Source organism: Myotis nattereri (assembly GCF_964212035.1).
Source record: "Myotis nattereri genome assembly, chromosome: 18".
NCBI lineage: Eukaryota > Metazoa > Chordata > Mammalia > Chiroptera > Vespertilionidae > Myotis > Myotis nattereri.
The window spans coordinates 12,547,038-12,564,241 of NC_138093.1; positions in this window are offsets into that span (position 1 = coordinate 12,547,038).

Consider the following 17,204-nt stretch of genomic DNA (forward strand, 5'->3'; position numbering starts at 1 on the left):
CTAGAATAATGCTTATACAGAGTTAGCACCAAGTAAATATTGACTATTAATAGTCCTACAACTTTTTATCAATTTAAGTTTAGGAAGTTGAAAGGAAAAAGACAAAATCCTGGTAGGTTATATGCCAGGGGATATTACAAAGCCTCACAATTCATCTGCCAACCAGCAGGTCCCTCCATACCTCCAAACTACATGAAGCAATGCTTTGTTGAAAGAGCAAGAGCTTTGGAGTCAGAAAGACTTGAGTTTAATTCTTACTTCACTCCTATTCTGTGACCTTAGACAAGGTACTTAACCTCTTTGGGCCTCACTTTTCTCATTTGTAACACAGACCCAATTATCCATGTGGCAGGATTGCTGGGAGGAATAAGGAGATAATTATACAAAATATGCATGTTGATGCTTCTCACCCACACACAGAGACAGAAGCGAGTTTGTTTATTCTAGCAAAATCTTGCTCAGGAAGAGAAGTCAGACCTTTGGTACTGAGTTAGTCAAACATTAATGAAGGGCAGCCTCTTTTACTACATCTCTAGCAAATGGTACCACATGTTTCTTCCAATAAATCTTTTCCCAATCTGGCTTATGAAGTCATAAACAGGGACACAACCAAATTTCAGTCACTTTTAGGCCACTTCCTATGGGGAACTTAAGCTTTTAAAATATTGCAGGGAAATGAGCATTAGAGCTGGGGTTCAGAGCAACTTTGAAATTGGGTATTTCCTGGGTTCTTCTTTGTGAATTTGAGCAAGTTTTATTCAACATTTCTGGACCTCCATTACATCAGTTGAAATTTAGGAAAAACCATTTCCAGCCCAGAGATGTTTGTAAAGATTAAATAACATAATAACCTACATTGATTCTTTCCTGCTTTTTTTAAAAGTTTCATTTTATTTATTTTTTGTTAATCCTCACCCCATGGGGTATTTCCATTGACTTTTTACACAGAGTGGAAGGGAGGGGAAGACAGAGAGAGAGAAACATCAAGTGAAAGAGACACATCGGTTGGTTGCCTTCCGCACACACCCTGACCAGGGCCAGGGATTTAGCCTGCAACCTATGTACATGCCCTTGACCAGAATGGAACCCAGGACCCTTCAGTCCACAGGCCGATGCTCTATCCACTGAGCCAACCTGGCTAGGGCTACTGCTTTTCTTTTATTAAAATGGACTATACAGCCCTTGCTGGTGTGTCTCAGTTGGTTGGGCGTCGTCCTGTGCACCATAAGGTTGTCGGTTCAGTTTGTTTCTTGGTCAGGACACATGCCTGGGTTGCCAGCTCAATGTCTGGGGGGCATGTAGGAGGCAGTGGATTGATATTTCCTTCTCACTTGGATGTTTCTCTGTCTTTCTCTGCCTCTCCCTTTCTCTCTCTAAAAATCAATAAACTATTCTTTTTTAAAAATGGACAATACACTAAAGAGATCATATACCATGGTTAAGTGGGATTTATTTCTGCAATGCAAGGTTAGTTCAATACCTGCAAATCAATTAATGTGATACACCACATAAACAAAATGAAGGACAAAAAGCATATGATCATATCAATAGATGCAGAAAAAGCATTTGACAAAATTTAGCACCCTACAGCTAATATCACACTTAATGGTGAAAAACTAGCAGCTCTTCCACTGAGAACAGGAATAAGGCAAGGATGTACCCTCTTACCACTGCTTTTCAACATCATACTGGAAGTCCTAACTAATGCAATAAGACAAGGAAATAAAAGGTATACAGATTAGGAAAGAAGAAATAAAACTGTCTTTGTTCACAGATGACATGATAATCTATGCAGAAAATCCAAAGGAGTTAACAAACAAAAACAAAAAACTCTGAAATTAACAAGTAATTACAGCAAGGTTGCAGGATACAAGATTAATATACAAAGGATTTGAAAAAATCTATGTCCACACAAAAACATGCATGTAGATGCAGATTTATTTATTTATCTATTTATTTATAGAAGCTTTATTCATAATTGCCAAAACTTGGAAGCAACCAAGATGTCCTTCAGTAGGTGAATAGATAAACTGTGGTACATCCAATAAGGGAATATTATTCAGATCTAAATAAATGAGCTATTGAGCTATGAAAAGACTTAGAGGAAATTTAAATGTATATTACTAAGTGAAAGATGACAGTTTGAAAAGACTACATACTGTATGATTCCAACTATATGACCTGGAAAAGGCAAAACTATACAGACAGTAAAAAGATCAGTGGTTGCCAGGGGGAGGGGGTAGGAAAAGACAAATAGGTTGAGCACAGATGTGTTTCAGGGCAGTGAAACTAATCCGAATGATACCATAATAGTAGATACATGTCAGTATAAATTTCCTAAACCTAAACAATGTACAACATCCAAAGCCCTAATGTAAACTATGGACTCTGGGTGATAATGATACATCAATGAGGTTTATCAATCATAACAAATGTACCCCTCTGGTGGGGAGGATGTTAATAATGGGGAGAAGTCTATGTATGTGTGGGAGCAGGGAGTATATGGGAAATCTCTGTACTTTCCTCTCAATTTTGCTCTGAATCTAAAACTATTTAAAAAACAAAACTATACTCATCATCTTCCCCACCCTAGTCCATCCAACAACAAAAAAAGCTGATCTTTTGGATGTTCTTGGTTTCAATCAACAAAATTCACTCAGGTTTATTCAAGTAGAAAGGAAATTTTATTAAAATAACTAATCTACTTCAGTCTTGCCCCACTACAATCAATCCTCTCTATTCAGCCAAAGTGAGCTTTTTAGAATGCATTCCTGAAAACCCTGTAATAAATTGCATTTGTTCCTAGGACAAAGTTTAGACACTTGGGGGATGCTGTGAGTGCCCTGCCCACATCCCCTGAGGGCATTCTCTGAGGAGCTAGAGCTGGCCCCCAACCTCAACCCATGAGGAACAAGGGCGCTGGATAGATGTGCCTGTGCCTCAAGTCAATATGATAACTAAGAGGCAAGTCCTACACAGTCTCTGAGGGGTCTCCAGTGGCATGGAGCTTCAGCTGCCCAGAGCAGTGTCCTGCTAGTTAATACAGCCTTCTTCCCTTCTCTGTCTTACTTCCCCCTTCCTTCACCACACTTCCGGGAATCACGTTCCAAATAAACTACTTCCACCCAACCCTTGCCTCAGTTTCTGCTTTTGGGTACCCCAATCAAAGACAGTACCCTTATATGGTCTACAATTCCCTCCATCATCGGGCCCCTACTTCCTCTTCCAACATTAGCCTTTGCCACTTCCCATTTTACAATCTATTCTCAAGGTGCAGAGAGCCTCTTACAACGCCTTCATGCTCTCCCTCCTCTAGGCCTTTGTACATACTCTCTTTCTCCTCTTAGAACACTCTGTCTCTTATTCTTCACCTGACTAACTCCTCCTCTACCCTGACATATCTGCCTAAATGTCACTTCTTCTAGGAAGCCCTCCTAAATTCCCAAGTGCAGGTTTTATGCTCCTTCTATCTGCTTTCAAGGCATCCTAAAGGTAGCACTTATGTCACTTTGTAAAAGCTTCCTTAATTCTCTGCCTCCACCAGTACTCTAAGTGGCAGGAGGGCACAGACCATCTTTCTTCTTTATTACTGCACCAGACCGTCTAGCATAGTTCCAGGCACAAAGTAAGACTTATGACTAGCCCTGGCACATGATAGGTGCCAAAAATATTTGTGGAAATGAAAAGGAGAGAAGCACCAAAACAGTGCTCAAAACAAGTTATAGCATAACTTAGCTCAACTGGCAGAACTGTTCAGAGAAGCTGCATGAGATGATGTGTTTCAATTTCCTTCTGGCTGCCACCGGAGTCACTCTGTGGAGTACAGAATAGACCAACCTCCAACTCCAGAAACCACGGGGCTAGCTTTCAATAAATAGAACACAAACTACATAGGTCTATGGATAATATCATAATCATAATATCAAAATCAGTCATAATTTATGAACTTATTTAGAGCCTTACTCATTTAGCAACAAGTCCTCAGAGTCCAATATCAAATTCCTGTAATTCAGCAACAGAACAGACAGGCTGCATCAGAGTGAAACAGCACAATAAGTCCAATCGGGTCTGGCAGCTCTCCTTGAAGTGGTGACTTGGACTTCCGGTCACCAGGGAGGGGAGGAGGTACGGAGGGAGGACAGAGTGCGAAGAAGCTCACATCTGATATTACACCACTTTAGCCCTGGAGTAAACAGTCCCTGTCATTTATATTCCTTGCTGAGAACTAGGCACAGGGCGCCCCAGGCAGCGAGGTCGGGGGCTTGCTAATGTAGCTCCTGGCTGGGCATCTGCTTCCTGACCACTCTACACCGTGAAAGGGAACATGAATGCTTCTCTGATGATCTACAGCTGCCTCTGCCACCCTGCCAGAGGTATTATTTTATTTTAAGAAACTGAAGTGATCTGATAAGAATTGGGGTTCCTTATTAGTACAGCTACAATACCTTCGTCATATTGAATAGACATGGAGTCAAAGATGGGTGTTGCCAGCTTCTCTCATGGGGACCTTTGCAATATTCTCTGCCCTGTTGGACACTCTTACTCCAATTTCATCCTGTTTCACCCTCACTGCCACTTCCAATTGATCAGACAATTTGCTTTTAGAATAACTGCTCTAAATTCAAATCGGCCCCATTTAAATCACATCCATGGCTCTTTAGTGCCTTTAGCATGAAGTGGTCATTCCTCTGCAAGGCAACAAAGGCCCAGCAAGCTCTGGGTTTGGCCTACCCCTCCAACCTCATCTCCTGCCATCCCTCTCCCACTCTACGCTCCAAACCACCTACAGTTCTCCAAAGCATCGAGCTACGTCATGCCTTCATGCCTGCACATGTGCATGACTCTATCTGAAATGCCCACATGTTCGCCTTCAAGATTCAGCTCAAGTCTCTCTTCCTCTGTGAAGCTGGTTTGAATCTACCAACCCTCCCCCCAACCACAGTTAACCATTTTCTTCTTTGAGCCACGGCTTTTCTTTGTACATACATTAATTACCACACTGCATTACAATTGCTTGCGTATACATCTGTCTTACCTATTAGACTGTGACAGCCTTAAGTTCAAGAACCAAGTCTTTCCATCACTTTGTTTCCAGAGCCTCATATCCTATTCAGTACGTACTAGGAACTCAGAAAATGTTTAATGAATGAATTAATGCATGTATATACATGTGAAGGAATCACAAGTCACGCAGAAGGAACGACGAGTGGTGACATTCTTTTGTTGCTTATGGAAGCCAACAGATGAAGATAATTTTCCCAAGCAAATAATTATGCCTCTGGGGCTTCCAGTTTCAATGCAGCTTGTGACTAGAAACGTCATGACCATTTCATTCTGATCTCAGATCCAGCTGGGGAGACAAAACAGTATTTTCTCATTTCTGCTGATTCTTTTATACATATCATAAGTTTAAACTAAACAGGCAGAACTAACTCAAACACCCACATGAAACAGCAAGCAGGAGCGATTTCCTGTCAATGAGAAATTGACACAATAGAGAATCTATGCCCAGTCTAAGCAACTTTCTATGGATGAAGATAGATTCAAATTCGGAATCAAATTTCTATCAGATCAGGTAGAAATAGGTGAGCTTGTTTTATTAAAGAATTTTTTAAAAAAGTTGAATAGTCATGCTTTTTCTCACTGTTGAAGCTGAAATACTACATACTTGCTTTCCCAGACTCCTTTGCTGCTAGGAAACAGCAGATGACCTAAGTTCTCCAAGCAGACACACTGCATTGGAAGGTACTGATGCTAAAAAAGCAGACTACAGAGAACCGACTGCATTGGTTGCAGGGCAGAAGGGCAGCAATCCTGATTTTTCATGAGCAGAGAGGGCATGGGTGCCAGCTAGCATCCAGTACCCAATGTCAGCAATCAACATCCAGCTACAAGGCATTGCTATCTCCGCCAGATCAGCTTCGAACTCACTTCCCTCGTGGTCCTGGCAGCTGGCTGGCTGCCCTTGTTCCTGTGCATTTATCTTTCTCAAGATTCCATGAGCTATCCAATAAGTACCCTTTTAGTAAAATCCTTTATTCCTCAAGTGTGTGATTAAATGTGTACTTGGTTTCTGTTGTTATAAACCAAGAGCCTTGGCTGATGTAGGTGGATATTACTCATTCCCCCATATGGAAATCAAAACTTTAGGGAGGTTAAGTACCCACAAAATAAGACATAACCAAGGCGTGTTTTTTCCAGTCCAGCCCACAGCAATAGCCAGAATTGAAAAGATCCCCCCATGAAGGAAAACTGCTCAAATCAAAGATGCTGTTAGATGAATGAAGAGAAAAGTCATGCACAATAATTTAACAGATGATGAGAAAAAAAATCTTTTTTTTTTCCCAACAACGTTTCCCAAATCTGCTTATCAGAATCAGCCACCAGAGTGGAAAGCACTGGAATGCAATACTTTCAACCCTCTTCATAACAAAACCTGTTTCCTTTCTCTGTCAGAGCATGCCAGAAAGAAATGCTGTGCCTAAGAAAGCAAAGAAAAAGTCAAAGGACGGTGTCTTTTTCCTCCTGCTAGAACGTGGAAACAATCTTTTGAATAATTAATTGACTAAGGGCCATCACTCCAGGGAGACTCCGGTTCCTGTCTATCATTGAACAATCGTGGGAGGTGCACCAACTCCAAATCAACAAGACCAGCCCTTTCAAAAGAACACGGAGTTGGCTCTGACACTGTTGTTGATTAGGGCAACACCCTGCCACTTCCTCTCAGAGATCTTTGGACTGGTCGTTTTGCATGCAGTGGGCGCCCAATAAATGCTTACTGGGTGAATACATTTTTTAAATCCTCACCCAAGGATATGTTTATTGATTAGAGAGAGAAAAACATTGATGTGAGGGAGAAACATCTTACAACCTTTTGTTGTACAGGACAACACTCCAATCATCAGGCACCAGGGCTGATGAATACATTTTTGTCATTCCTATATTAAGAGTTCAGCCGAAACCGGTTTGGCTCAGTGGATAGAGCGTCGGCCTGCGGACTGAAAGGTCCCAGGTTCGATTCCGGTCAAGGGCATGTACCTGGGTTGCAGGCACATCCCCAGTGGGTGATGTGCAGGAAGCAGCTGATCGATGTTTCTCTCTCATCGATGTTTCTAACTCTCTATCCCTCTCCCTTCCTCTCTGTAAAAAATCAATAAAATATATTTAAAAAAGAAAAAGAGTTCAAAGCCATCTAACTGGAGTTCAGATCCTAAGTTTATGGGGGATCTGAAAAATAGAAATTATTTTCATCTTTTTTGAGAGGAGTCTGGGAAAGCTTTAGTGTCTTCTCTCATCCACTTCTGTTAATGCCCCAAATTCCATTCCCTAATGTTGTTACTGCGGAAGATGAGCTGAAAGCAAAATAAGCATAACCGACTTTCTAAAGCAGTGGTTCTCAACCTGTGGGTCACGACCCTTTGGGGTTCGAACGGCCCTTTCACAGAGGTCACCTAAGACCATCAAAAAACACATATATAATTACTATTGTTTTGTGATTAATCACTATGCTTTAATTATGTTCAATTTGTAACAATGAAATTGGGGGTCACCACAACATGAGGAACTGTATTAAAGGGCCGTGGCATTAGGAAAGTTGAGAACCACTGTAAAGGATTCCTAGCAAGGCAGAGAGTTCCATGGGATGGGGATGAAAACCTCTGGCCCAGAAGCGAGGGTGTTTTCAGCGACTGGTGCGTGATCTCACAGAAGATACACATGGAATTACACAAGCTATATTTTCTTATCCCTGAGCTAAAAAGAAAGGCCAGACCTAGCATTCTCAATGTCTAGGATTCCCTTCTACCTACTCTGGGAAACCACTTATATCAGATAAACACCTGCATCAACCTCCAGGATCAAGATAAAGTGATTCTGAAGATAACCTAAGACCTACCTTGTACCACAAGCTCCCACTTCTGTTTTTTATCTTATTTTAAAAAATCTTTACCTAAAGGCACAGGGTAGGCAGAAAAATGCCGTTCCTTTCCCCCTTTCCCCCAGGACCTCATCCTAATCTTTGGAATTTGTGCATGGTATTTTACACGGCAAAAGAGAATTTGCCAACGTGACTAAGGTTAAGGACCTTAAAATAAGAAGAATATCCTGTATCATCAGGGTTGCCCGGTTTTATCACATTGGTCCTTAAAAGCAGAGCAACTCTCCTGGCTGGGTTAGAGAGAAGAGGAGAGATTAGTAGTGTCCTCAAGGGGACTCAACCTACCATTGCTGGCTTGGAAGATGGAAGAAGGGGGCCATTAGCCAAGGAATGCGGGTGGTCTCTAGAACAGCTCTCAGATAACAGCCACCAAGGCATTCGGATCACAGTCCTACAACAGCAAGGAACTAAATTCTGCCAACAACCCAAATGAGCAAGGACCTTCCCCCAAAGCCTCCAGAAAAGAACCGTCCCTGGACAACTGAATATTAGCCCTGTGAGACCATCCGTGTCAGACTTCTGACCCATGGAACGTTAAGATAACACACGTGGGTTGTTTAAGCCTCTAAATCCGTGGTAACTTGTTACAACAGAAAACTAATACAAGATACAAGCCTGCACCTGAGAGTTCAAATTCACTATAGAAACAAGAAGACAGGCAAGCCACAGGAAGTGAGTCTACTCCCATCGCTATTGGTTGTTTGTTCTCTTCTTTACTTTCCTGACCAGCTATAAAAGTCCCTACTTATCTCTCTGGAGTGACTGCTAGCATCTCCTTTCCTGAGTGAAATTCCTCCAGAATGAGTGGGCGATTGGGTGTGGTTGTGGGCAGGTCAGTATCTGAGCTCATGAAGAACATACTAGTAGCTTCTATGAGTCACGGAACGTCGGAGCTAGTTGGGATCTGGAGCTCATCTAGTTCAGCCTTATTCCGTGAAGAACACAGATGCCCAGAGAGGTAAAGTGACTTCCCTGGAATGCAGAGCGAGCTGCTTCAGAACTGGGACTCTAAACCTGGTCTTTCAGCTTCCAGCTCAGGACCTGGTTCCCATCACACTGGTGGTTACCAGCCCTGAATGTGCACAGTTACTGGGGGACCTCTTAAAAAAGCACTGATGCCAAGCTCCCGCCCCCAGAGATGCTGATTCAATTGGTCTGCAGTGGGGCCCAATCAGTATTATTTTTTAAAAGCTCTTCTATTCTAATGTGCTTTATATTGATCCTCTGAATTTTGGCTCCTTCTTAGCACAAGCTGAATTCTACTTAAAGGTCCAGGTTAATAATTAACATCCAATAGAACAAAGAGACCAATACCAGTTTTATTCCTGATTACTACAGGCTTTATTAGCAAAGTAAAAGCAAAATATTTCAGTGGCTTTCCACATATTCTTTCCTAAAAGAAGTTCTCTTTTTCCCTGTGTTTGTTTAACCTTGTCACATAGAACCTCATGCTACTAAGAATTCCTGATATCTGACATCACTCAGCCACTTAGAATTCCTGGCATCTAACATCATTCGGCCTGTGCTGCCAATCTTTCTTCTTCCTCCCCATGCCTCCGGGAACTAGAGTTTCTCTCTCAAATGCAATCCCAATAACTGACAGCCCTCTTCCTGGTGGGCTGCCTGCACCACCTTTGGCCTGCCGTGGACACGTTCCACGCTGTGCTGTCTTCGAGCAGCAGCTAAGGTCTTCCTCCCTGAAGGTCTGCTACGGAAACCAGCCCACGCCAGGGTGAGGTTGTTGGTGTCCTCCAATGTGGCGGTTGTGCACAGAAAAAGCTATTTGCACATGCTCTGATTTTTAAGATTAACATTCGGTTTAAAATTACACTTAAGAGCCCAGTATTTCTAGTATGTATCTTCATATTCTAGTTATCAACCAAGCATAATTCAACACTCACTTGTAAGGCGTGCCTTCACAAATTAATTAAATGCCCTTGAATATTTTAAAACTGATTTTGTAGATTTAGTATATTTTTTTCCTTTTAGATTCCTTTTCTGATTCATGAGACCTTCCATTTGGGCTCCCAAGTAACTGTAATGTCAATGCCAATTTGTCAGAGCCTTCATGCCTGATGGAATTATGTTATAAACTTTTGCACTTTGTCGCATGATTTGAGTTGATTGCATTCTGTATTCTTCTTGTCTTTTCCTTGCTTGGCAGGGCCATTACTCATACATTTTTAAATAGCCCGCTTTGGATTCTACATGGCTCACCTGGTTTTATTTGGCTCCACAATCACTAGGCTCTTGCTACTGACCGTCCCACTATGTGCTAATAGCACCCCACACCAATGCCTTGTCTTGTCCCTCTCCTGGCCTGTCCTAACTTACCTACACAGACAGAGTTCCAGTGCTGGCACCTGACCTCTGCACTGTTGCTCTTGTCTTTCCCCTTCCTGAAAGCCCTCTTCCTCTCCTTACCCATCCATCGAGTCCCAGCTCAAATCCCACCTTCCTTCACTACAGCCCACGTGGTTTCTCCCTGCACACACGCATTGCCCATTGGTGGTACTATTCATTTAATATTACCTTGTGCATCAATCATATCTTGCTAGCCATTTTTTCCTTTTTTTTTTTGTTTTTTGGTCTTCTCTTACCCAGATTAGAAACTCTTAGAAGGCAAGGGCTGTGATTTTTCGTGTTCCCCTGCTTATGGCCTACCATAGTGCCTTGGGAACAACAGCTTAAAACACCTAATTGGGTGAGTGAGAGGTTGAATTTTATTAGCATGTCATTCCTAGAGGGTATGTCTACATTCTGCTCTTGCCCAATATGCCATGGGTCGTCAATGACAAGTGAGCATTACTAATTCAGTTACCACCTGAGACCTATGGCACATCCTATCAGCAGACAGCACATAACCTGCTTCTCAGCTTGCTTGATGCAGATTTCCTGACCTCAACCAACTAGTAAATTGCAGCGGAGTCACATCTGGTATAGGTTTTCCATCCTGAAATTACAATGCCTACAGTGGTTCAAACACTTCTAGCTGAAAAATGTCCTCCCGTGTTTTTAACCCGAACTAAAAATAAAATGCTGAGTCATATGTTTAAGCATGCCCCACTTGTGGACAATGAAGAGACCGGGCATGGGAGAAGCAGCAGCTCACAAAAGCCTTTTGCTGGATTTAGTTGTGTCATGACTTCACAGGTAAACAGATCTTACTTCTGTCAGAACTAATTTGCAGTTCCTTGCTATACATGGAGGAGCAAAAGAGTACCTATAGCTCCCTCTAGCCCGAGGAAGGAAATAAGAGAAAATGTCCACAAGACAAATGAACCTGAAATGTCTCTGGTTTACTGCAGGAACCAGGAGTGTCTCCCCACTAAACTATTGGTCTGGTTGGCCGTTTTAATTGAAAGCAGTTGCCCTCTCCCCACCCAGCCAGGAGTATGACTCATCCCATGTCCTCCAAGCCAACTGTTTTACAAAATACTCTTCATCACCATGGCAACAGCCCAGCATCTGCCCTCACTTGGGTGTGGTTAGACTAAATACTACCGCTTTTTTTTTTTTCCTGGTATCTGTTTGTTTCACTAGTTATAAATTTGAAACATTAATCACAGGAAGAGGCCACTTGGCACAAAGCAGAGCTGCCACATAGCTACACAAGAAGCAAAGATAAAATGGGAAATACAAAAATAACACAATTAACTTTCTGTGAATAGCTACTATTCGCAGTGACTTAGTTACAGACAACACTGAACCACCTGAGAATGTTGGGAAACAATAGAATGATAATTACTGAGGTCTGACTATGAGGCACCCTTAACCCACACAGCATCATGAATTATTATTCCCATTTTACAGATGAAGCAACTGAGACACAGAGCTTAAGGTTACACAACTGGTAAGTAACAGGGCCAGGATTCAAATTCAGGCAGTCTGATTGCAAAGACCCACACTCTTAACCTCTATCTGATGACCTCAGGTTATAGGAGAGGAAGGCACTCACGAGTTGTTTGGTTGGGATTTTTGTTTGTTTGTTTTTGCCAATTCAGGTGAAATTATATCAGGCTTTAAAGACTAAAACAGGATGGATTTCTAATTTAAGAGTTAACTGCTAAGGCCCTGGCTGGTGTGGTTCAGTGGATGGATCATCAGCCCACGCACCAAAGAGTCACGGTTCAATTCCTGGTCAAAGGCACGTACCTGGATTGCAGGTTCAAGCCCCAACCCCAGTCGGAGTGCTTGCAGAAGGCAACCAATCAATGTATCTCTCTTACATCAATGTTTCTCTCTCTCTCCACCCCCCTCTCCTACTCTCTCTAAAGACTAATGGAAAAAATATCCTCATGTTAGGATTACAAAAAAAAAAGGAGTTAACTGCTAAGTAAGCAGAAAGTGAAGAAGTGGTATAGTAGAGACTTGGCTACCACAATAGTCATGCCTCACTCACAGATACATGCAGAAAGTTCTGCGTTTGGTGCCCAACAACCTAAATCCTCCTTACAGTTGGCAACTTCAGCCTCTTTCACAGCCACAGACTCTGCCCACTTTGCCAAAGCATCCCCCAAATCTCACCCATCATCACAAGAGGGCTCTGCGGGGGACGGATGAGCACAAGTCCATTGCCATTACTGGAAACACAATTCGCAGGCCCTGTCCTAAGGACAGAGGGCCATCAGGTCATGCAGGACAGCCTAAGTCCTGAAGAAATGTCCTATTTGCCAGGATGCCCCAGGCTGCTTGAATTGTTTGAATTTGGAAGGGCTCTTAGCTCTGGGTCCAGAACCCATTATCTGAGGCTTAGGATATACAAGGAGGCAATGACCACATTCATTTAATGCGCAGCTGACAGTGGAGGTGTGGTTGAACCTAAATGCAAAAGCTAACGGAAAATGATGTGAAATCACCTTTTTAGGCACTGAAGTAATTTAGGTGCTCTGTCATGGTTGGCTAGCAATTTCTTAGGTGTGATTAGGGTCATCGCAGGTAGCATGGAGTTTCTCTAAGCTTACAGCATTATCATATGTCATAATGCAAAAGCACTGTGCCACAGTAAGCAAGTGTGCGAGGTGCATCCCCATGTTAGGCCTGCCTCGGAGAAGTCAGCCAATTGTGATTGCCTGGAATGCCTCTCATCGTTGGAGTGCAGCCCCTGCGGCTAGGCTGCTGGGCTCATACTTCCCCTCGGCCTTTGATTAGCTGTGGGACTGGGTGAGTTACTTCGCTTCTCTGTGCCTCAGTTTCCTTACTCACTGTGAGGATCTATGACACTAATTCATGCCCAGGGCTTGTAACATTTCCTGGGACATGCTGCCACGCATTTCAATCTTGGATTTAAAAAACGTGCCAAAGGGACCTCATCCGAATGTTGGCGCCCTAACAGGGTGAAAAGTCAAGCACAAACACTTTTTAAAAGTAATTCTGGTCACAGTCCCAACCAAGTACTGGATCAAGTTCAAAAAGGGGGTCAGCCCTGGCCTGTGTGGCTCAGTTGGTTGAGCGTCGTCCCATGCACCAAAAAAGTGGTCAGATGGATTTTAGGAAACAAACCATAAACCGCTTTGTTTGCTAAGAATCCACTAATGTAGGGATGGTCAGCTCTGAGGAAGAGACCCAATCTCTACTGTTTTAATTCACAACTCTCTTTTCCCACTCAATGGCAAGAGTGTTTAGTTCCATCAAGGAGTTACATTAGTTATGTTTTAGGAGTATTTAGAGGATTTCTTATATTCTTACTCATCTCTTCCCCAGGGAGGTCAATGAGGCACCCTGGAGTATTTCAAAACCAGGCTTTGCCTAGATGTAGTAGAAAAGGGAAAAGACACGCCATAGAAATGCTATTTGACTGGAGTCATTTTCCTAATCCAAGAACTTCCTTTTAGAATTTTTAGCTAAATGTCCCAATATATAGGCATGTAAATACATTCTTGTCCACTAGGTTGAGATGTTTCTGAAGAATGGGCTTAAAGCCGCTATGACTGGTAATAGTATTTCCTCTCCAGTTCAGCGGCAGGGGTTCTTGATGATGTGACTTTCAGTGACATTGCTTTACTGGGTTCTTGCCTCCCAGCTCCTCCACATGGGATTGGACTGGACACATGTTGGCTAGCACTGTTGCTAAATGCAGGCATTGGGTAAGCTGGGCAAGATCTTCTACACACCAGGTAACAGCTAACTCAGATGCCTTGGAGCTGGCAGATCACAAGTAAATGAAGAGAGCGAGCCCATGGGGACAACCCTACCTCAGTTCCAGTCTGTTGCAGCCATGTAAGAAACAGGGCAGGGGATCTTCAGATGTTCCCATATTTTCAAGAGGAGCCAGAAGTTGAGGTTGTTATAGAAAAATCTGATTTTAAGGCTGGTAAATTATTAATTTACTAACTAAATATTTTTAAAGCATTGCATGGATGACCAAATGTGTACATACCATGAATTCACAACCTCTGGCCATTAATGACACCCCCTGCACATGACCTTAAAGCACTCATCATATTAAGTTCATGTCTGTGTTATTATTTGCTTTGGTTGCCCACTGGCCTGCTTGCTGTACACCCATCATCTCATTTCATCTCCCACAACAACACAATGAATTAGGGACTAATGCAACTATCTCCATTTACAGATAAGAAAACTTGAGTCTGGAAGAGTTTGAGTAACTTACCCAAGGTCACAGAACAAGTGCTCCGGGATCTGCCCTGGGGCAGCCATGCCCTCTAGCTGCGGGGTGGGACTCCACTAGCACCTTTGCCCTAATGTCCTGGGTTCCATTGAGCTCATCTCTCAGACCAGGGGTCCTAATACATTCAAATACAGTGTGGTCAGATGTTAACCACTCAAAATATAAAATATACTGAATTCTTCTTTAGTGAAGGACAGCAGTATTAGACTTTTGTCAATGAGTACCTAAAAATAGGGATTGTAAAAGCCACCATGAAGCAATTCCATGCCATAGATCCAAATGTCTGACCTTGCAAAATTTGGCAAAAAAAACCAAAAACCCACAAAAAACAAAACAGTGTTATGAGTAATGCCAAACATAAGGGAGAAGGAAGGGAAATTAAAGCATGGAGGACTATTGGATTTTTGTTTTCCCATGATAGTGGTGAGAATTAGAGACTGTAAAAAGAGAGGAAAAATCTGTATTGAGCTGGTTTTAATTTTTTTTTTAACTCCTTACAACAGCATATACTAGTAGTTACCAAGCAACTGTAACCAAGTTACGATATCAGTGATGAAAATACAGCACACACACAAACCTGATCTTTCCAATGAATAGCCCCTGACTCATTTTCACCAGTCCTGAACACCACTGTTCACAGATCTGCAGCAGCTATGATATCATCATTTCTTCCAGTGAGCCAGAGGGAAAGAAATTGTGTGTGTGTGTGTGTGTGTGTGTGTAAATGAAAAATGGGGCAGTGGAGCTGGGCAGGAAGTCAGATGATTCTGATTAATTTCCCCAGCAGCAGGCTTAGTCAGATTAGTTGAGGACACTGATAAATTTTAATAGAGCCACCCTGTATTTTGAGGGAACTGATTCAAGATTGACCAGCTCTACCCAGCCAGCATGGTTCAGTGGTTGAGCATCAATCTATGAACCAGGAGGTCACAGTTTGATTCCTGGTCAGGGCACATGCCCAGGTTGTGGGCTCGATCCCCAATGTGGAGCATGCAGGAGGCAGCCAATCAAGGAATCTCTCTCATTATTGATGTTTCTATCTCTCTCTACTGCTCCCTTCCTCTCTGAAATCAATAAAAATATATATATATTTTTTAAAAGATTGACCAGCTTCTATTATAAAGCGGTGAGGTGCAATGGGTTACTCCCACGGGCTCGAGCATCAGACTGACTTGGTTTGAATTCCAATTTCTTTATTTATTAGATATGTTTATGTTGGTACCTAATGTGATGGGCAGAATAATGCAGCCCCCACCAAGGATGTTCATGTCCTAATCCCCAGAACCCATTGCCCAAAACACGGCGAAGGGGAATTTAGGTTCCAGATGGAATGCAAGTTACCAATCAGCTGACCTTAGACTAGGAATTAACCAGGCAGGCCAATGTAGACAGCAGAGTCCTTAGAAGTCAAAGCGAGGCAGAAGAGTGAGAGTTAGAGGAAGATGTGATTCTGAAAGAAAGGTACAGAGAGGTTCAGCACTGATGGCTTTAAAGGGGCCATCCTTAGAAGCTAGAAAGGGCAAAGAAACAGATTCTCCCGTCAAACCTCCAGGAAGGAAAACAATCCTGCTGACTTGGAGATTCTAACCCAGCGGGACCTGGGTTAGACTTCTAATCTACAGATCTGTAAGATGACAATACATTGCTGTTGTTTAAACTGCTATGTTTGTGGTGACTTATTCAAGCAGCAATAGAGAACCAATATAACGGAAAATACAAAATATTATTAAATGATAAAAATAAAATTCAGAACATACAAGTACACACACACACACACACACACACACACACACTGCCCGCAGCTGGGTTTAAATTTCGATGGAAAATGAAGAGTGTAGAGCTGATACGTCAGTGACTCAACAGGGACCAGCCAGACCAGCGAACACAGGTCAGGGACCTGGGCCCAGCCCGGCTCCACAACAGACGTGCTGAGGGAAGTTCTTAAGATTCTTATGAATCAGTCCTTTCTCTGGGCCTCAGCTTTTCTCATTCAGATAAGAAATATTTACAGAACACCTGCCACTGGGCTGGGCTGGGCTTTAATGGAGTCAAAAAATGAGTCATTGTCCTTGGCCTCAAGGAGATTCTTGGTCACTCTGGAAGAGAAAGGCGGTGACCAGAGGCTGTCTGAGGTCTCCTCCTGCTTTAACAGTCTATGAATCCACTAGTTGAAAGATAATTTCATGCTTACTACCTTTTATGAATGTGTGTGAGGTTGCCTGAGTTCACAAATATTTTAGGTTGCAGGAAACAGTCATGTGAAATTGGAGTACTGAAAATATTTCTCTAAAACAGCAAAGGAAATCACAATCTCTGTTTTTCTCAATTAAAAACATCAGTTAAACATTCCTTTATTTCCAGACTAAAGTGTAAGTATTGCTATTATGTTCAATTACATTTAATTCAATGTCTCCCCCAACCCTAACCCCACCCCCCTCCAAAAAACCAGTGAGTACTTACTATTACTCTCTTCTCTTGATAGTAATTATCCTATATAATAAAACCCTAATATGCAAATCGAACGAACAGTGGCATGACTGGTTGCTATGATGCACACTGACCACCAGGGGGCGGACGCTCAACACAGTTGCAGCCCCCTGGTGGTCAGTGCCCTCCCACAGGGGGAGCTCTTGCTCA